The 22,040-nt window shown below is 38.6% G+C and overlaps 1 protein-coding gene, 1 non-coding gene and 1 pseudogene across 6 annotated transcripts in view; 1 reads left to right on the top strand and 2 right to left on the bottom strand.

Moving 5' to 3' along the window:
• Positions 1–22,040, top strand: part of ATP11C (ATPase phospholipid transporting 11C) — a 177,923-nt gene that overhangs the window by 20,657 nt on the left and 135,226 nt on the right. The gene's annotated exons all lie outside the window — the stretch shown is intronic.
• On the bottom strand, positions 8,069–8,181 carry LOC123628914 (annotated as a pseudogene).
• LOC123628996 lies at positions 14,204–14,330 on the bottom strand. Its single transcript, XR_006731869.1, has one exon. It is a non-coding gene; the product is annotated as a U6atac minor spliceosomal RNA (small nuclear RNA).

The following is a 22,040-nucleotide window of genomic DNA, read 5'->3' as shown; positions in this document are numbered from 1 at the left end:
GAGATATTCTGTGTAGTCTTTTTTTTTTTTGAGACAGAGTCTCACTCTGTTCCCCGGGCTAGAGTGCCGTGGCATCAGCCTAGCTCACAGCAACCTCAGACTCCTGGGCTCAAGCGATCCTACTGCCTCAGCCTCCCGAGTAGCTGGGACTACAGGCATGCGCCACCATGCCAGCTGATTTTTTTGTATATATTTTAGTTGTTTGGCTAATTTCTTTCTATTTTTAGTAGAGCCGGGGTCTCGCTCTTGCTCAGGCTGGTCTCCAACTCCTGAGCTCAAACGATCCGCCTGCCTCGGCCTCCCAGAGTGCTAGGATTACAGGCGTGAGCCACCGCGCCCGGCCTATTCTGTGTAATCTTTACCCAGTTTCTCCCAATGGTAACATCTTACAAAATTGTCACAACCAGGATATTGACATTGATGGCATCCACCAATCTTATTCAGATTTCACATTTTATACTCATTTGTGTGTATACATGTGCGTGTGTATGTTTATTTCTATGCAGTTTTATCCATGTGTAGGTTTTTGTGTATCCACCACAGGCCAGATACAGAAGGAAAAACATTATTTTTTAAAAAATATTGTTCGAAATCTGTATAACTAAGTACCCTCAGACTCTTCTAGAGTGTTCAGTTTGGCTGGTGCCCACACAGTTTTAGAGGGCCATCACAGGTTACGTAATCCAAAGGCAAATTGATGAGCTAAAACTTTGACCTGAGAAAGCAGAAGTCTGAGGTCCTGGGAGGCCAGTTGGCATGCTCCCAAAGTATAATAATCATTTATTTTGAATCATATGCCCACATAAGCCTGCATTTGAGACATCCTGGAAAAAGCTGTTCTTAGTCTATCATACCAATAGGAGTCACTGAAATTTTGCCTTCTATTTTTTTTAATAAATATTTTTAAAAATTTAAAAATTTTTAATTTTTTTAATATGAAGTGAGGAGGGGAGTTCAATTTCCTTTTTTTTTTTTTGGAGATAAAGTCTCACTCTGTTGCCCTGGGTAGAGTGCAGTAGCAGTCATCTTAGCTCACTGCAGCCTTAAACTTCTGGGCTCAAGTGATCCTCCTGCCTCAGCCTCCCAAGTAGCTGGGACTCCAGGAGCATGACACGATGCCCGGCTAATTTTTCTATTTTTAGTAGAGACTGGGTCTCACTGTTGCTTAGGCTGGTCTTGAACTCCTGAGCTCAAGCAATCCTCCTGTCTCGGCCTCCTAGTGTGCTACAATTACAGGGGTCAGCCACCATGCCCAGCCAAATTCTACCTTCTTATTAGCAACTAAAAAGTAGTAGTAGAAAGGAGGAATGATAATCCTTTGAAAAAAGCAATTAAAAACATGCCAGGTTGTGCATTGGTTTATATCCCTATAAATAGAAACTTACATTATTACTAGGCTGGTAGTTAAGGACATTTGAATACCATATTTATGGAAAACTACATATGTTTTAACTCAGAATAAACACTCAGCATTTTTAGTGCAGTTCATTCATTCACCCCTTTGTTGACTTTTTATGATCAGCCAGGCACTATAGGTTTCCAGGCTAAATGGGTCAGTTCTGCCTTCCTTAGCATTTGGTTTTCAAGTTCCAGCCAGAAAGAAGGAAAGGGAGTCCAGGACAAGCCTCTTTAGGAAGGTGACCAGGAAGTTGCACATATCACTGTTGCATACATACCATTAGAGAAATATTAGTCACATGACCCTCCCTAGCCACAAGGGAGACAGGAAAATATAGTTTTTGGCTGGAAAGCCAGGTGCTCAGGAAGAAAGGAAGAACAGATTTGGGGAGGACAATCAGTAGACAGACAATAAACAAGATTAATTGTTTTTTGGTTTTTGTTTTTTTTGGAGACAGAATCTTGCTCTGTTGCCCCAGCTAGAGTGTAGTGGCATCATCATAGCTTACTTACTGCAACCTCAAACTCCTGGGCTCAAGCGATCCTCCTGCCTCTGCCTCCCAAGTAGCTGGGACTACAGGTGGGCACTGCCATACCCAGCTAATTTTTTCTATTTTTAGTAGAGATGGGGGTCTTGCTCTTGCTCAGGCTGGTCTGGAACTCCTGAGCTCAAATGATCCTGTTGCCTTGGCCTCCCAGAGTGCTAGGATTACAGGTGTGAGCCTCTGTGCCCAGCCTGTGATGTCTCATATGCTAGTGATGAATGATAAAGGGAAAATAAAGCCAGAAAGGACAATAGGAAGTGTCAGGTGGGGGTGGCAGTTTTTCATAGGGTGACAAAAGGAAGGCCTCACTGAAAAGGTGTCATTTGAATAAATCCTCAAATGAAGTCTTGTGAGCACGAAATACCATTCTTGGTTGTTATTTAAGCCTACCAGAACACAGGTTTGGTTTTTACATGCCTGAATCTTAGACCTACCTCATTGGAAAGTGTTAGTGGAAAGGCACCATTATGCCACAATTTCACTTACTGCAAGCAATACGAGGAAGGCCATTAAACAGTGAATGCTAAATTAATGAATTATAATGCTAGGACCTGGACTGAGGCATCTGTCTGAGAGATTTTGGACTGAGAGATTTTTGTCTTGGCTTTTTGATAGATGTTAAGCTTAGCTCCTGAAGAAGGGAGGGACTAAGATCCCTGTGCAACACATAGTTCAGAGTGTGATACATATACTTGGTGTAGGGGTACTTATAGGGGTATTTGGATGGTAGATTTTTTTCTAAGGGTAGAAATTATTTATGATCTGAGTGTACTGTAGAACTCTAGTTAATTTCAGTCAACCATTGTCAATGCAGTTTTAAGGATGTGGTGACAAAAGAGTGGAAGTATTTTCATCTTTGCCCTCGATCATCCAAATCTTGCTTAGTAGCCCTTCTAATTACAGCAGGCAATATTTTCCAACCTTTTACTATTTTATTATAAATAAATATAATTTGGGTGGTGCTTTAAATATATTCTAATATAAAATACATAAGTACTTTTTTTTTTTTACTCCTGCATCTTCATCACTTTTTTTTTTTTTTAAAGGACAACTCATTTGTTTAACGGGACAAAAGAAAGTTTTCTGCCTTTTTCCTAATCCCCTTCCTACTCCCGACACCTGTAGGTTGGGGTATGTAGCGTGTCTTTGGGATTTCTTATTTATGTAGTAATCATCGTTTCATTACTTTACAATTGAAATTACAGTTTAAAAAAGGAGATAAGATATATAATGAAAACACAAGACAGAAAGTGATAAATGCCAGGAGAAGGTAAAAATATAAGATGCTCCTGTAATTCTGAGACTGCAGAATGAGTAACCCTGTCAGTCTGCTACTACAATTGTGAAAGGAGACAATAAGGTTAACTATGAGCTTAATATATAATGCTCTCAAAAGGAATTTTCCCTTCTTGGAAAAGGGAAGCATTTGATCTGTTATCCTACTATTTAAGGATTTTTGTAAGCCCAGTCTTTTCCTAGACACAGATAAAATCCATTTTTTTTGTGCCTCTTATGTGATGCCATAGGGAAAAATTCAAGTCAGACTATAAAAGCACTGTTAATCTCTTTACAGCATTTTATAGAGGCATGGAAGTTAGCCTTCAATCTTTCCTCTCCTTCACTCCACCGTACCCAGTTCATCACCAAATTGCAAAAATTGTATTCTTCTGGCTATTTTTTGATGTGTTCTTGCTACTCTTAATCTATTTCTGCAAAACAGCTAGGCTGACTCTTTTCTAAACATACTTTAAGTCAGTTTCATGCTAAGAGTCTTTGGTAGCTCCCTGCACACTTAACAGTGAGATTCAAACTCCTTACTGTGCCTGCCAGGCCCTGTGTGCCAGCCAGAAACAGTATGTCTGACCTTCCACATTGTAGTCACACTGGCCTTTCCTCAGGGCTCTGCCCTTATGCTGATGCTGTTCCCACTGTGCACGCTTCTCTCACTCTATATGCTTCTCCCACTGTATGGCAAGGACCCTGTTTTTACTCCTCCTTCAGAACTAAGCTCAAGCATCATTTCCTTAAGGAAGCCTTCCATGACCACAGCTGAGGTCAGATCATTGCACCTTGTACTTCTCTTATGTAGCTCTTCTGCAATTGTAATTAATAATAAATAATGAAACTAGTCATCACTGCCTCCTCCTCTAGAACAAGATGTAAAAAGGCATGTGTGCTTTTATTTATTCACTACTCTACCCAGTGTCAGTGTCTGATCTAGTTCTGGGCACTTGAGTAAATGCTGAAAAAAATACTTGTTGCAAAAGAAAAAGCAGAAAATTTACAAATCATGTAAATTTGGTTTTGGATTTTGTTTAGGTCTTTACATTTGATTATAGGTTTGCTAATGTTGGAATGTTTACTAAAGACAAGAAAAGGAGTATCATCATCACCTGAGAGCTGTTAGAAATGCTCAGGCCTCTGACTCAGACCTACTACTTCAGAAACTCTGGGAGTAGGGCCTTGCAATCTGTGTTCTAACAAACCCTGCAGGTAATGCTGATGCATGATAAAGTTTGAGACCCATTGTTCTATAGAAATATTATTGACTGAAGGTTGACTGACTGTCTTAGTTCAGGCTGCTGTAACAGAATACCACAGACCGGTGGCTTAAACAACCAGAAATTTATTTCTCAAAGTTCTAGAGCCTGGGAAGTCCAAGATGAAGGCTCTGGAAGACACAGTGTTTGGTAAATGCAATGGCATGATCATAGCTCACTGCAGCCTCAAATTCCTGGGCTCAAGTGATCCTCCTGCTCCAGCCTCCTGAGTAGCTAGGGCTACAGGTACACATCACCACCCCTGGCCAATTTTTTTTTTATTTTTATTTTTGTAATGATGGGGGTCTTGCTATATTGCCCAGGCTGGTCTAGAACCCCTGGCCTCAAGCAGGCCTCAGGCGATCCTCCCACCACCTACTTTGGCCTTCCAAAGTGTTGACATTATAGGCACAAACCACAGCGCCCAGCTGTCTAGCCTCTCCTTATAAGGGGACTAACTCCTTGACGCTCCACTTTCATGACCTAATCACTTCCCAGAGGCCCCACCTCCTAATATCATATTGGGGGTTAGGATTTCAACATATGAATTTTGGGGGGACACAAATACGCAGTCCGTAACACTGGCTAAGTTAAATATGAGGTACAGTTTATACCTACTTAGAAAATGAAGTGCATTGTTTCTGACCAACAGTAGGTAATGAACTACCTTTTCCCTTCCCCCCCTATTTTATCATTTGATGTCTTCAGATGTCAACTGAAATATAAACAAGGTCTACTTGATCAGTCAACTCTAACTTGATCTTTAAAAACCTCCACCTCCTGTGAACACTAACTTTTATCTAGTGCCATATGAATCCAGGAAATGATTGTAAAACTAATAATGCCTATGATTCTATAGGAATTATTGGAGGGTTTTGTTTTAAAATGTTTATTGTATAAGGACCAAATGATTTTTTTTGTTTTGTTTTTGGCTAAAGCTTAGGTTGTTGTAGTTTGTGGTTTTATATGTAAGATATTGTGAAACATCAACAAGGTATGAATGTATATATTCTTGGCTGTGTTTGTTCTCCAGGGCTGTGCTACATCATCAAGCTGTTATTGCTGATGGATGGACTGTATTGTTAAAGGTCACTCATCCTCGATTTTGGCAGTGACTCTAAATTTGCTTCATGTATGACTCAAGGACACTTTTTTTAACAAACCATTTCCACCTGGCGACTATTAGGTGCCCCATAGGAGATTAATTGTAGGTTTGTTTCTCATACAACAGGTGTCCAGGGCTCATTGATTCTCTTTCTGATACTTGGTTAGAAGCACAGGGTTTGAATGGGGAATCCTCTTTCTTGAGATAGCCAAAAAAGACTTTAAAGTGTTATTGAAAACTGTATTTTAGAATAGTTTTAGATTCATAGAAAAGTTACAAAGATAGTACAGAGTTTCCATATATTCCACACCCAGTATCCGCGTCTTGCACTAGTCATATACATTTATCACAATTATTGAATCAATATTGATACGTGGATGTTTAACCAAAGTTCGTACTTTAAGTTTCCTCGGTTTTCCTTTAATGTCATTTTGCTGTTCCAGGATATCATATTGCATTTAGTCATCATGTCTCTTTTAGGCTCTTTTGGCTGTGACAGTTTCTTACACTTCTCTTCATTTTGGTGACACTGACAGTTTTGAGGGATACTGGTCAGGTATTTTGTAGAATGTCTCTCAGCTGGGATTTTCTGATGTTTTTCTCATGATTATTAGACTGGGGTTATTGAGTTTTGGGAGGATAGACTAGGGAGGTAAAGTGCCATTTTCATATAAAATCAAGAGTACATGTTATGAGCATGACTTATCACTGTTGGTTGTTACCCTAAATCACCTGTCTAAATGTCAGATTCCTCACTATAAAGTTACTTTGTTCCCTCTTGTATACTCTATGGAAACAAGTCACTAACAGTAGCCGAATAGATTGTTATTTAAATAGGAGAGTCCAAATAACATTTTTCTTGCTGAGACTTTCTCTGTTGTTTGTTGGTATCTCCTTTTAAGTTTTATTTTAAAAAGTTTTGTTTTAAAAGATAGTTATGCAGTTGACATATGTTTCAAATGTTTGTTTAAATTGTGAAGTGTATTCAGCTGATGAAGGGGCTTGAAATTAAAATGAATATTTTAGTGAATATTTGTTCTGTAGCTCTTAGCGGGAACCTAATGTATTTTTGCAAATGCTCCTGTATCTAGCTGCTGCCCATATCTACTCATTCCCACATCTATTCATCTCCCGACTTCCAAGCCTTCTCTGTTTGCCTGTGGCTCCTGGAATTTAATTGCCTGGTAGCTAAAACCTTTATGAAAACATTTGGGAAGATAGAGTAGCCTAGGATTTTTTTGCTGGGTAAGAACTCACTTGCTAAAATGTTTTTTTAATATGTTTATGCCTCTCTATTGTTTTGCCAGAATAGATGCAGCCATAAAGATTTGCTTGTCTTCTTAATTCTTTTTTTAACATCTCAATAGCAGTGACTGAGCGATTAATCTGAAGGGATATTAATAATAGCCCAATCTGTGCTTTTTGCAGGTTCTGATATCTTAAGAACTGAAAGCTTTGAAAAAGAACATAGCTTTACTTTGCATGAACTCAAGGCTGCTTCAAACCATATAATATACAGCATGTGTCTTAAAGAAAGTTCATTCCTAGAAATCATCAGATTGAAAGGGAGCAAAGGATGAGGGAGAAGGAAGTAAAGCAAATGACAGTACTTGCGCAAAGACTGATGACCAGGGTGAGCACCATGGGAACACCGTCTCCTGCAGTCCCACTCACTCTCTACATACCCCAGCCCTAATTCATGTCCCTGGCTTCTAACATGCACTGAAAGCACTTTTCAGAAAGACTGTTCCAGAAGGAAAGGTACACAGAAAGTAAATAATTAACTTTTCACTGAAGTTAACCTTTAGAATATTATTAATAGTTTTAGATTCTAGTTTGACTCATCACTAGAGAAAATAGTGAACAACATACCTTACTATGTTTAAATGTATTTCAAACAACTGAAGATAATACATCTACCATATAAGGCAAATAGATAAAAATATAGGTTTTTTTGCTGCATAAGTTTATTAATCTAAGTTCTGGCTAATAAGGTCTAAGGGAGCTTCCTGAATTTGAGAGATATGCCAGAAGAGGGAGCTAAAGGATATTTAGGTTTACATTCTTATTTTTTCAATGTTACTCTCTAGTATCCTTTATATATTGTGTCTGCTTACCACATGGAAGAGTCTAGTATTCCTTTTTTTTTTTTTTTTTTTTTTGAGACAGAGTCTCACTCTTTTGCCCAGGCTAGAGTACCATGGTGTCAGCCTAGCTCACAGCAACCTCAAACTCCTGGGCTCAAGCAATCCTTCTGCCTCAGCCTCCCGAGTAGCTGGGACTACAGGCATGCGCCACCATGCCAGGCTAATGTTTTCTATATATATTTTTAGTTGGCCAGATAATTTCTTTCTATTTTTAGTAGAGACGGGGTCTCGCTCTTGCTCAGGCTGGCCTCGAACTCCTGACCTCGAGTGATCCTCCCGCCTCGGCCTCCCAGAGTGCTGGGATTACAGGCATGAGTCACCTCGCCTGGCCTAAGCCTGAGGCACCCGGCATTCCCAGGTGGTCTCCCATCCAAGTACTAACCGGGCCGACCCTGCTTAGCTTCCGAGATCAGATCGGGCGCGTTCAGGGTGGTATGGCCCTAGACTGAATTACTCTTTTCTAGCTATTTTGAAATATACAATAGACTATTGCTAACTATAGTCACCCTACTGATCTATTAAACACTAGGTTTTATTTCTTCTAACTGTATGTTTGTACCCATTAATCAGCCTGTCTTCATCCACCCTTCCCCACTACTTTTCCCAGCCACTGGTAACCACCAATCTACTCTGTCTTTCTGAGATCCACTATTCTGGTTCCCATATATGAGTAAGGACATGCGATACTTGTCTTCTTCACTTATTTATATTCAGAAGTAACAGTGAAAAGTATTAATATTTCCCTAAATAAGACCCTTTGTATCCTCTTAGCTTTAATATAAGCACAAAGGATTATATAGATATTAGGGATAGAGCAACCTCCTGCTTATGTTACATTTCTGCAAATGCTAGTCGCAGTAACAGATGAAGATCAGAAAGTACTGGGAAAAGAAGTCATCAGCACATGTTGTGGTGAAATTTGTTAGGGAGTTTTGATATCAAGGAATGAGTGTGTCACACAGCAGATGAGCTTCTAGGATGAGTTTGATTAATTCTCCACAACAGCAAAATCTCATAATCAAATGGTGCTGCTTGAGGCCTTCTCTTGCTTTGGAGTTGGAAAATCTAAATTGAGTAAGATCTACTGGATTTCCATTCTGTCATGTATCAAGGATCATCTGCAGATGGAAAGAGAAGATTTTCTGTTGGGCTGTGTATGAGCTCATTGGGAAGGATTAAGCATTGTGAGAGAATGCATTTAACTGGATTTTGCTTCTTAATGACAGGCATCTCTACCAGATTTGGTAACATTGCAAACATGGAAGCAACAGAGGCATCTGGGTTTCTTTTTTTGGCTCTGCCATTAGTTTGTTGTGTGATTTTCTTTTGTAGTTTGTTGTATAACTTTTCAGTGGTCCTTAGATTTTCATCTGTACAGTGAAGATGAATAGACCAGAGCATTGCTTAAACCCCTGAAGACTGTCTAAGTCTGTGGTTCAGAATGGGAAATAAGATTAGCAATATGAGCTGTCCTCCTAATTACATGTTATGCTCATGATAAGATACATTAGGTAAAAATGTAAGGGGAATCTGTCCCACAATGTGTTTTATATATTGTTGGGGGCATGGTCTTGACTAGTGACCTGATGCCAAATTATTTTTGCTATTAATAGATATGACCACAAATTTGAAAATGAATGGATTTCTGGGTAATACCTATGGGCTATAGAGCTTTTTAAAATTTGTATTCTTGATTGGATAAGTGGTAGTATGTAGAGAAAGTGGACAGAAGAGATGTCTGTGCACTGGGTTCCATATTCATTGATCTTCCTGGGTTCTTCCCATGTGATAGACACTCTCTCTTTTTCATTGGTATTTTTGTAGTCATGGGCTTGCTTCATACTGTCTGATGTTGGGATGACTGTAAGGGCTTGCTGACTTCCGTCTCTACACAGCTTTCCAGTGGACAGAGTTGGGGCAGAGCAGCCCTGAATGAGGCTTTGAGTCCCAGCCTGTCCTGAGTTGGAGAGAATTTTGGGAACCTTAGGCTGCTAGCTCAGCATGTTTGCTAGTCTCATTCTTTGTGTGGTCAGGTTTTTGTAAGGCTGTTCTTGCCTAGTTCCTTGTGATTAAAACAGGCCTTGTATTTCTGTGCTAGAAACTGGGCCTTGTTCTGTGTCTCTCCTATCAAGTCCTTGTCTGGGTACAATGGTTGGTACCCCAGTTCCTCCAGGAGTAGGAACATGCTTTCTTTTAGCTAAGCCTCTCAGGAACTCAATCTCTGCCTAGACCCATACCTGTGGTGGGGCCTTTGCTACCCAATCCTGATGTTGCTGATATTTACCCACTAATTGCCTTTCACCACATTTCCCTGTTGTTAAGTTCTGTCTGATTTTTCCTTGATGAATATCTTGACGCTCACTGCTCTCCTGTCTGGACTCTTGCTTGTTGCTGCACTGTTTTCTAATTATGTGCTGTGTGTGTGTGTGTGTGTGTGTGTGTGTGTGTGTGTGTGAGAGAGAGAGAGAGAGAGAGAGAGTGCATGCGAGCATGGAAGCATGCACGTGAGCACACATTTCAGTCCTTAGGGAGCTGCTAGTCCAGTGGGGGTAGAGAACTAAACAATCACAGTGGCTAGCTAGAGACACAGAGTGGGCAGGATAATGGGTCATTTTCTCTGCATGACTGAAGATTGGTTCACAGAGGGGCTCTTTCTGCCTCTCTAGTTAACACCAACTTTCTAGTCTACCACCAGCTTTTCAGCTACTCAAAAGGGAGAGAGAGGTAACTCTCCATCTGCCTTCTTCCTTTGCCAATTCCTGACTTGCTCTTTGGAATCATCTTTCTACATACAAATCTTGATTTGTTCCTCTCATGTTCATAGGCTGCCCATTGTCTACCTCACAGCCTGATATTTAACTCCTTGGCACAACTTATAAAGCCCTGCCTCTCCAGTATTATTACACACTATTTTCCATCCAGCTCTCAGTACCAGAGAATTTTATGCAGTTTCCTGGCTATACCGTGCTACCTGCACTGTACTGTTACTGCATATGCCATATACTGTTCTTGCTGCTGGGAGTTACTGCCATTTTTGTCTTCCTGATGAAATCTGGGGCACTGAGAACCTGATAGAAAATGGTGTACAAAAAGGAATAAATCACAGCTCTAGCTTTCTTCTGTTAAGCTGTACTCAGGCCTGTCGGCTTCTATTGCACTTTATACAACCCCCGACTGCTGCCCACCAGAAGATTGAAAGGTACTCCAGACCAGGTTATCTCTATGTCTTTAGCTTAACACAGAGCCTGGCTCAGAGTGGGCAGTCAATAAATATTTGTTAGATGAACAGATGAATAAATGAGTGAATAAGTGAGGACAGGTCTTCTGTACTCTATTTTGCAGTTTAGTTTTCCTTGGAGCTCTAAGAATGGTACTTGAACAACTCCTACCACTGTTTTGACCATAGCTCCCTGCACACCCAGGACCATGCACACTGGCTTATCCTCTGCTCAACACCTGCCTGCAACTGTCGCTGAATAGCCTGCCAAACAGAGAGAAAAGCCCTTCAGGGATTTTGGACAACTCTTCACCTTCTCCCACCCTGCAGTCTTTGCTGCCAAGATAAGCTTCTACTGTGTCTTTTCAGAGCTCTGATCAAGAGGAAGAAATTGCACAAAATGAAAATGTTTCTTCCCTGCTCTTTTAAGTCAGAATGCTTGTGAAGTGAGGAGAATTAGTACTTGAACAGGTTCCTGTCTTATTAGGCAGTCCTTTGAATGAGTTATCTACAAATTCAAGCAATTTGTAAGGACAGTTATAGCCATTTATTATCTTGTTGGCTTGTTTTGAATAAATACCAAATGGAGTATTTTGGTCCTAAAATATTAATTTATCTGCTTCTTTCCAGAGCCCCTGTTTACACAATTATATCAATTAGCAGTGAAGGACACAAAAAACTTTCATGAACTTTGTCTGCCCCATGTCTTCATGTCCTGTGATCATGGATCTTAAATTTACAATCAGAAATCAGCATTTTCAGTTCTAATTAGCTGCAGATCCCTGCCTAAAATAGTTGCCATTTCTGAGGTTTTTTTTTTTTTTAATTAACACAGTTTTCCCCCCAGGATCATTGAAATATAAAATTCACCCTGTTTAGCTGTGTACAAGTCTATGAATTTTGACAAAGTTACATAGTTTGTAATCACCACTGAAATAAAAATAACAGAATTTTCTGTCACTGAAAAAGTATCCTTACGTTCCTTTGTAGTCAATCCCCTACCTATACTGCCAACCCCTGGCAACCCCTAATTTGGTTTCTGTCCTTATAGTTTTGTCATTTCCAGAATTTCATATAAACGGGATCAAAATATATAGCCCGACTCAAAATATGAAGTTCTAGGTGTCTGACTTCTTTTACTTAGCATAATGCTTTTGAGAGTCACCCATGTCATTGCATTTATCCAGTTTGCTGCCTTTCATTGCTGAGTAGAATTCCGCTATGTGATGTACTACAATTTGTTTATTCTTTCACCAGTAGTTGAAGGGCATTTGAATTTTTTTTCCAGTTTTGGGTGATTATGAATAAAGTTGCCATAAACATTTATGTTTAATTTTTTGTATAGATATATATCTTGTGTTAGGTAAATATGTAAGAGTGAGATGGTTGTATATTTTGATAAGTGTGTATTTAACTTTATAAGAAATTGCCAGACTTTTCTAAAGTGATTGTACTGTTTTTGATTCCTAACAGCATGTATAAGGTTCCAGTTGCTCCTATCCTCTGCAGTGTTGTTATTGTCTATCTTTTAAAATTTTCTTTGTCTTTTTTTTTTCTTTAGATTTATTCTTTACAGCAAATATCTTTTAAAATTTTAGCCATTCTGGTATGTGGATAGTGATATCTCATTGTAATTTTATTCTGCATTTTTTCTAATGACATGATTTTGAGCAAGTATCTGTTAACATTGTGTTGATTGGGTAGGATTTTTTTTATTATACAGTTTTAAGGGTTCTTTCTATATTCTGGTTATTGGTCATTTGTCAGATACATGTTTTGCAAATGTTTTTCCCAGTCTGTGGCTTGTCTTTTTGTTTTCTTTAATAGTGTCTTTCAAAGAGCAAACATTTAAATTTTTGATAAAATTCTATTTTTCAATTTTTTCTTTTATGGTTCATGATTTTTTTGTCCTATCCAAGAAATAATTGCCTGACCCAGGATCTTGAAGATTTACTTCTATTTTTTCTACAAGTTTTACAGCTTTAGGGTTTACATTTCAGTCTATGATCTATTTCACATTGACTTTCACATGTAGTGCAAGATATGGGTTGAGGTTAATTTTTTTGAATATAGATATGTCTAATTGTTCCATCATCATTTGTTGAAAAGACTAAAAGACTATCCTTTGTCTATTGGATTAACTTGGCATCATTGTCAAAAATTAATTGACCGTGTATGTGTGGATTGATTTATGGAGTCTTTATTTTGTTCCATTGATCTGTGTGTTATCCTATTGCCAATACTGTGCTGTCTTGAATATCATAGGTTATGGTAAGTCTTGAAATCACTGTGAATATTCCAACTTTACTTTTCTTTTTCAGAATTGCTTTGGTTTCCCTAGATTATTTGTTTTTTCATATAAATTTTAGAATCACCTTGTAAATTTCTGGAAAAGGAAATCTTTGGGGATTTTATTTGCGGTGAATTAAAATCTATAGATCAATTTGCCGGAGAATTGCAATATTGATTCCTCTGTTCCATGAACACAGTATATCCCTCCAATTAGGCCTTCTTTGATTTCTCTCATCAGTGTTTTTTTTATAGTTTTCAACATATAAATCATACAATACTTTGTTAGATTGATTCCTGAGTATTGTGTGTTTCTTGGTGCTATTGCAAATGGTGCTTTTAAAATTTTTATTTCCCAGTTGTTCACTGCTGTATATAAAAATACAATGGATTTTTGTATATTGATCTTATATTCTCCAACTTTGCTAAAGGCACTAATTAATCTAGTAGTTTTTTATAGTTCTTTTTGAATTTTCTTGATAGATAATTATGTTTTCTGCGAATAAAGACGGTTTATTTCTCCTCTCCAATTTGAATCTCTCTTCATTTCTTTTGTGTCTTATTGCATTAGTTAGGACTTCTACCTGATAAGATGATGTTCAATAGGCATGGTAAGAGTGGATTCCTTGCCTTGTTCCTGATCTTAGGGGGAAATCATTTAGTCTGTTACCATTAAGTATGAGTTAGCTATAGGTTTTTCATAGATGCCCTTTTTCAGGCCAAGGAAGTTTCTTTCTGTTTCTAGTTAACTGAGTTTTTTTTTTTTTTTTTTTTAATCATGAATGGCTGCTGAATGAATGTCACACTTTTTCTGCATCTGTAGACATAATCATAGAGTTTCTTCCTTAGGCTGCTGATATTGTGAATGGCGTTGCATTTGATTTATGAATGCTGAACCAATCTTGCATTCCTAGGCTAAATCCCATGTAGCCATTATATATTATTCTCTTATATTTTATGGCTAAAAATCATGGAAGGATGACATAAAGTAGGTGGCAATTCCTTAACTGTATGTATGTTTTATAGATCATAGAGCTTCTTTCATCCTAGTTAAGGGAAGTGCTAGCTCTCTTGCCTGCCACATAATACAGGCAGTAAGTTTTTGCTTCATCTTCCGTTTGGTCTTTAGGCTATCAAAAGAGAGCAGGGGAAAAGTGACAAAAATAGTGAGTGCGTACTAGGCATTATGTATGTTTATCTCATTTAATGTTGCTTAATAGGAAAATGAGATCTATCAAATAATTTTTATCACCCAAGTCTTGCAGGTGATAAATGGCAGGGTCAGAATTTAAGTGCAGGTGTTTGGGGGGTAAAACCGATTATCAGCCCACTACATAGTATTAACCTCTCTCCGGAAGTGAGTTGGTGGTGCACATATTCAAGTATTGTGAGTGAAAGAGGGAGGGAGGGAGGAAAGGCAGGAAGGAAGGAGGAACAGGGATTGGGAGGGTGGGGGAGAGATAGACAGAGATTGGGAAAGAGAGAAATGCTCTCCCACCTTTCATTGCCATCTAAAAATCTGGGTTTTTAGGTATCTTGGTTTGGATCTTAGCTCTGCCATTAACGTGATTTGTGGCACATTTGTCTCAGCCTCATTTTAAAAAAATCAAAATATAAAATATTAACATTGAGTTTTTATGAGGAATACAGATAGTATATGTATTACTAAAAGGTCTTAACACATAGAATGTGCTCAATAGAGTGGTGTCCATTACTATCATCATTATTGATTTCCTACCATTAAATGTGTTTTGTAACTGAAAGTAATTAATTTGGTTTTGGAAGATACCAAATGAGGCTTAGAGTGATTTCTGTAGTTGTTTATTTAGTTCTTTTGCCAAAATAGCCTAGGGAAAGTTCTTTTTTATAAAAATTGGATTTAGTTTCTTCCACTTTTTACCCCTCTTCTCACCCAGTCAAAACAACACCAATGTATTTACTAAATCAATTTGCAAATTTGAAAGATTTTTAAAAGTACTGCTGAATGCTTTGGTCTTTCCTACTGGTCTGGAAGTGGTTATCTCAGCCGGGAGGACTGGAGATGCCATTTTTATTTTACATGGGCAACCAACCATTGATAGTTAACTTTAGTCCACTACCTAGTATTACATAGCCCATGTAGATCTGACAGTTTATGACTCATGAGACTCTCTTCTTTAAGGTACACAAGCCAATCTAGGCTGTCTCGATATAATGATTGCTTTTTCCAGTAAGGTCATTTTGGTTATTACGGGTAGGGCTCAAGACCTTCTGTGTGTTTTATCAGTCAAGTCAGGGAGGTAGGAATGAGAAAAAAGGCTGAGCCTGAGAAAAGGCATCAGGCTATTATCAAATGACTCTTCAGTGTCCAAGACCTTAGGAGGGCTGTTGGCTCCAGCTCCACCAATCAATAGCCTTCTGGGAATTGATTCCCATGACTATTTGATTTAATAACAGTACCCTTTCTACCAAAAGTACTGCTTGACACATCAAAATAAAAGCAAAACAATTGTATTTTGAGAATTTTTGGGATATCACACCGTCCCTTAATATTGTTGAAAATCAGAATAAGTAGTCTTTATTTTGAATATATTCCTTCTAGCTCTGAAGTCCTTAAGTATGTATGTTAAGCTTACAGTCCAAATGCAAACTCTGTGGTTAATAATGACCTTATTTAGCAAGGTGATGTCACAGTGAATGCAATAAATAACTTATGTTTATCAGGACATGCTTGTGTTAGGGTGATAATTTAGATTTTAATCTCTTAGATTTGTCCATTTTCCCAAGTTATATATTCAATTTGTAAAATTTATGTTTTCAAATCACATTGGCCACATCTTTCACCTTACTTTGTACATCATTTTAGGGTAGGTCTTATTTCCACTTTATAATGAGAAAAATAGACCCTAGGGCTATGTTTCCCCAAAGATCACCATTGGACTTTGGGTCAATATCCATAACCTGATTCTGATTTTTGTCCAGTGCTCTTTGGATAAGACCTTTGGGCCTTGAGCCTGATCTAGCTTTCTAAACTTCATTGATGTGGTAAACATTCAAAAACTATCTAATGGCTGCTTTTGTCCCCACAATTAGGATCAACAAATGTGATTTGATGCCCATCTTCAAAGGAGGTTATGAAATAACTAGTTGGCGAAAGATAAAATTTTGGGAGTAACTTCTTCCACCCTTCATTTATTATATATTCCTTTCTAGATTGGCTGGATAGAATGTTTCAATGTCCAAGCAGGACTGCCCAAACGCTGGTCAATTTTGGGTGGCTTTTGGGTAGCTTTAACTAAAATGTTAGGCACTGAGGTGAGGCCCAACCTTGTAGATTTAGTGCAGCCTCTTGAGGAGCTTCGTTGTGGTAAACATTATTCAAAGCATTATAGGAGGATAGAGATTAAAATGTAACAAACAAAAGATATGATTCCATTCCTTTAGGACCTGACAAGGTAGCAGACAAGATGGAAGCATACATAAAGGTGCTTCTAATTTCTGTTTCATCCATTCCATCTTTCCTTCATTCTGCCAGCAAAACAATTGTTTTTTGAAAACATATGCCCTTTCCCTGCTTAAAATTTTCTGGTGGCTCCCTATTTCTCATAGGACCGAGTTGGAGTTTCTTATTAGGACCTACAAGGCCTTCTGTGATTTTGCCCAGCTTCTTCTTTCTCCATATCCATACCTCCACAGCATGCTCCAGGCATATACCATGCCTTGGCGTGCTCAGAGCCTGTCATGATTTTTCATACCTCTAGATGTCTATTTCTGCTGAGCTCTCTGTCTAGAATGCTGCATTAGTCTGGATCCTCTGAAAAACAGACACTCAGGATTAAACCTGCGAGGGTTTATTAGGCGAGAATGCCTGTGGAAGAGACAATGGTGAGGGGGCTGGGGAGGGTGGGAGTGCCATCAGTTCTTGATGCAAGTCTGACCCCTAGTGAAGGGGAGAGGGAAAGTTGGTTAGGGAGAAGCTTTTTAGACTGCTTTGCAGTCTGAGAAAGGTTCAGAAGCTACTGGGGAGTCCTAAGTCAGCAGTCAGTGGAGTCCTGTAACTTTTAGCGACAGTCTGCCTCTATATCCCTGCTGTACTGAGTCATTGGCTGGGAGCACCCCTTTGGAGGTGTGACTTCAGCACAAACGCTAGCATGAATTTCCGAGGCAGTTGGGGTCCTTGATCAGTTCTGCTCCTTGTAGTTGTAGTGATGCTCCTTGTAGTTAAAGGACCTTGAGTTGCCTCCTTGGCCTTCTCTTGGCTGCCATAAATGCCTTTTCCCTTCTGTTTAATTTCTCCTACTCATCCTTTAAGGGCCAGCTATAAATGTTTCTTCTTCCAGAATACTTTTCGTTGAAGGAAAATCTCAGAATGTCCATGATGATCTCACCACCTATAATGATTATATCCTAATCTTTGGAAAATTCTTAATACATTTATTTGATTTGTACCCCTCCCACCTATTATAGGACCAAACATCTAGTAGGTGCTCAGGAAATATTTGTCGAATGAATGCATTGGTAGGACTTGGACAGGCAGACCTAGGGAGAAGATAGTTGAGGCAGAGTGAACTGCTTAAGCAAAGCCGTAGAGGGAGAAGAATGAGTTGCTCTGTATTTAATAAATGTCTTTTTTCCCCAAATAAGTACATCTTGCCCAAAAACTGTCATTTCGGAGAAAGTGTATTATGATGCAAAACAGTGGGGGGAAGGAGTGTCTTCTTGGCAGTTGAAATGATTCATATTTAAGAACTTTGTTGAGAACAATGTTTTGAGTATTTCCTGAGAGACTTCTTTCCTGAGAGGAAACAGAGTTGATGGAAATGGAATTTTACTGCTGCCAGGAAAAGTGCGATAAAGATCAAATCTCATACAACAACTACTACCAGAATAGAAATTTCCATAGAGCAAAGAAATTTCAAAGTCCCAGCTAATGGCTCATGTGTATTTAGTATTCAGTGCAGCTGAATTGTAATTCTGTAATGGAATTTGACCAATTTTGACAATTTAGTTTGTAATGTATGAATTAGTGGAGGCCCATTCATCTTGACGTTTGCTTACTCTGCCAGATTTTGGTCATATTTTTGATAGAAAGAGGGAGCTGGCTGGGATCCCAAATCTCAGCATCATTACCAGCCGCCTACTGCTGCCACATGTTGCCAGAGGAGATAAACATGCTGAGGATAAGGCCTGAAAAAAATCACTCTGCCAGCAAGTAGAGATTTAGCTCCTGATCCCTATGAAACATTCTACTCTGGTAGCCTAGGTTGGAACAAGTATGAGGCAGGTGCTCCTTGTAGCCCAGGCTCTAGTCTTGCCCTATGCAATCTCCCTCATGTCTTGTTTCCCCAGAGTTACCACTTGAAGGCATGCAAGTTTTCTCATTTGTAATGTGGGGACAAATAATGTCACCTATCTCACGGGCTTGCTATGAGGATTCAATTAGATAACGCATGCTAAGAGTTTAAACTGTGCCTGGCATTAAGTGCTCAATAAATGGTAGCTAGATTTTATTATTATGCAATAGGAGCAGGGGTCTGAAGGCAAAATCTTAATATTTCTAGTTGAGCATTATCAAAGTCAGTTGTTCATGCATTTGTTGAGTGTCTGTTCAGTGATAATGCTGCATGGGACTCTAATGACCTGGGCTGCTATGGCCCATACTGTAATCTAACACACACAATTGCTGATACCCATGTCTTCTCTCAAGTGAGGACAGTTCATTTTGACTTGTAGGAAAACAAAATCGCTTGCTTCTCCACTGTGTTCTAACCAGTATTCTGGTATGGAATACTTTTTCTTCTCTTTCTCACGACCCATCTTTCCCACCTTCAAATTTCTATTATAATTCTCCTTAGGTTACATATAAGTAACTTAAGAAAGTTTCAGATGAGAAAACAAGATGGGCATATGAAGCATCCCACTTCCAATGATTTTTGCTGATCAAATTGGGAAACTGACACAATAGTTCTTGCCATCCATATTTTCTTCCCTTTTAGTGGAATAGTTCACTTGGGATATTTATCCCCTTTACTTCTGTCTTTTACTACTAACACATCTCTTTTAACCATCTTCCTCCTGTCTTTTCTAAGTCTTGCCCTATTACATCAAAAACTACCCCCTCCTCACTTTTCTATCCCATTTGAACGCCAAAATCATGGATTGAATTGTGACTGATAAGAAATAGAATATTACTATTGATAGATGTGTACCAAGGCAAAGGAAACCATACATTAAAATAAGAAAGGGGAAAGTAGTATTTGAATTTTCAAAGGCATCTCAAATCTGAAATCATCCTCTGTATCTTTTTCTCTAAGCTTTCTCCTATTGGAGCCCTCTGAAAGTTTATGCCATAAACTCTGAGGATGTTTCTCAAATGTTTTTCCCCCCTGTCTCACTCCTACTGTCCTTGTCCTGGGCCTGGCTCTCCTCATCTTCCATCTCGAGGCAATAACTTCTTTCCTCATCTTTCTTTCAGTTACCCCTCTGGCCCCGACTGCCTATACAGTGCCACAAGATGGTGGATTTTTTTTTCTTTTTTAGCTTTTTATATTGTAAAATGAAACAAGGATTAAAAAAAAAATCAAACCAATGAGTACCTTAATACAGTATTACAAGGCAAACATACTTGAAATCACCATCCACATCAAGAAATAGAACTTTGTCAGCCACCCCAGAAGTCCTTTTAGGTGCCCTATTCCAATCAAAACCTTTCCTCCTTCCTGAAATAACACTGTCCTGACTTTTAAAGTAGTTATTTCCTTGGATTTCTTTATTTAGAGGGTGCTTTTTAAAGACATCAGCCTTACCATATCTGGTTGCCTTTATGCCAAAGCCTAGGGGTATAAAAATTCCCCCCAACAAGTTTTATTTAATTGACAAATAAAGATTGTATATAGTCAAAGTGTACAACGTAATAATTTGATATACATAAACATTGTGTAATGATTATCACAATCAAATTAACTGACGAATCCATCACAACCCATGCTGTGCATTAGAGCCCCAGAACTTGTTCATCTTATATTTGAAAATTTGTACTCTTTAATTTCTCTATTCTGCCTCCCTAGCCCCTGGCAACCTCTACTTTCTTTGTTTCTAGGAGTTCAAGTTTTTTAGATTCCAAGTATAAGTGAGATCATATAGTATTTGCCTTTCTGTGTCTGATTTATTTTACTTAGCATAATGTCCTCCACATCAATCCATAGCAAGATTTCCCTGTTTTTTTTTTTAAGGCTGAATAATATTCCATTATGTGTATATACACACACACCATTTTCTTTATGCATTCATCTATTAGTGGATACTTAGGGTGTTACCGTATCTTGGCTATTGTGAATAATTGTGCAATGAACATGGTGGTGCAGGTATCCCTTTGAAATTCTGATTTCAGTTCCTTTCTCCCCTGTCCTCACAGGTTTTCTCAGGCCTATCTTTGCATTCCCCTTTCTATGATTGCTTCTCCTCTCCCCAGTACCCTCGTCTTTGGCCAGACTGCTTTATTCACAGGCTGCCCTATACCTCACATGCCTCTAGGTGTTTGCCAGATAGCTCCAGGCATTGGCTCCTGTTGTTCCCTCTTTTTGGAGTTGCTGTGCTCTTCCTATTCACCAGTGAAATCTTAGCCCCAACTCAAATGTCATTTCTTCTGTGATATGCTGGCCTAGATGTCCCTTTCCTGACATACCTGGGGCAGAATGAATTCCTCCCTTCTCTGTGCTCTGTTTCTATTATAGCATTTTACACATGCTTCTATTAGCATTTTCCGTAATTTCTGGTACCTGATAGATTGTTTGAAGGTACTCAATAAATGTTTGTTGAATGAATGAATCTGTAAAATCCATTTTTAAAGCTCTTTCGTGGTGTCAAATTTTTTTTCAGAATTTACATAAAAATCTTCTATTTGATCATATGATCAAGCTTTTTCTTCAGTATTCCTATTTCACGCAAAGTAAAAACATGTTAATTTTATTTTCTTTCAATAACTAATATTACCAGTATTTGGTTTTATTATCTTTTCTTTGTAAATATTTTCTATTTTGACTCCATTATTGGTAAAATAAGCCTTTGTGGGCCTTTCTGGCTACCTATGCACCATTTTTATTCTTTCAATAATAACATTTAATAATTATTAAGTACCACCTATATGCCAGCCACTGTGCTAAGCCCTGTGTATTATGTACTGACTTGTCACTATAATCCTTTATTATTTTCATTTTACAGGTCAAAAAATGGAACTTAGAGTAAAGTTATAAAGCTAAAAGGGGTAGATTTAGGATACAAATCTAGGCATCTGACTGTAAATATAAAACCCATGCTTTTTTCCTACCACTGTTACCTCTTATTAAGAAAGATAATAGGGCCGGGCACCATGGCTCACGCCTGTAATCCTAGCACTCTGGGAGGCCGAGGAGGGAGGATTGCTTGAGCTCAGGAGTTCGAGACCAGCCTGAGCAAGAGCGAGACCTTGTCTCTACTAAAAATAGAAATAAAAAAATTATCTGGCCAACTAAAAATATATATAGAAAAAATTAGCCGAGCATGGTGGCGCATGCCTGTAGTCCCAGCTACCCAGGAGGCTGAGGCAGGAGGATCGCTTGAGCCCAGGAATTTGAGGTTGCTGTGAGCTAGGCTGATGCCACGGCACTCTAGCCCTGGCAACAGAGTGAGACTCTGTCTCAAGAAAAAAAAAAAAGAAAGAAAGAAAGAAAGAAAGAAAGATAATAGTTCTCAGTAGCAAACACTAGAATTTTGCAAGGCTTCTATGGAGCATGATCCATTTGTAGATGTATGCTACCCATTACCTCACTGGACTCTAGTCAG

Source organism: Lemur catta, chromosome X (assembly GCF_020740605.2).
Source record: "Lemur catta isolate mLemCat1 chromosome X, mLemCat1.pri, whole genome shotgun sequence".
Taxonomy (NCBI): domain Eukaryota; kingdom Metazoa; phylum Chordata; class Mammalia; order Primates; family Lemuridae; genus Lemur; species Lemur catta.
Note: the sequence above shows the minus strand (reverse complement) of the source record. Positions and strands in the feature narration are given on the sequence as shown.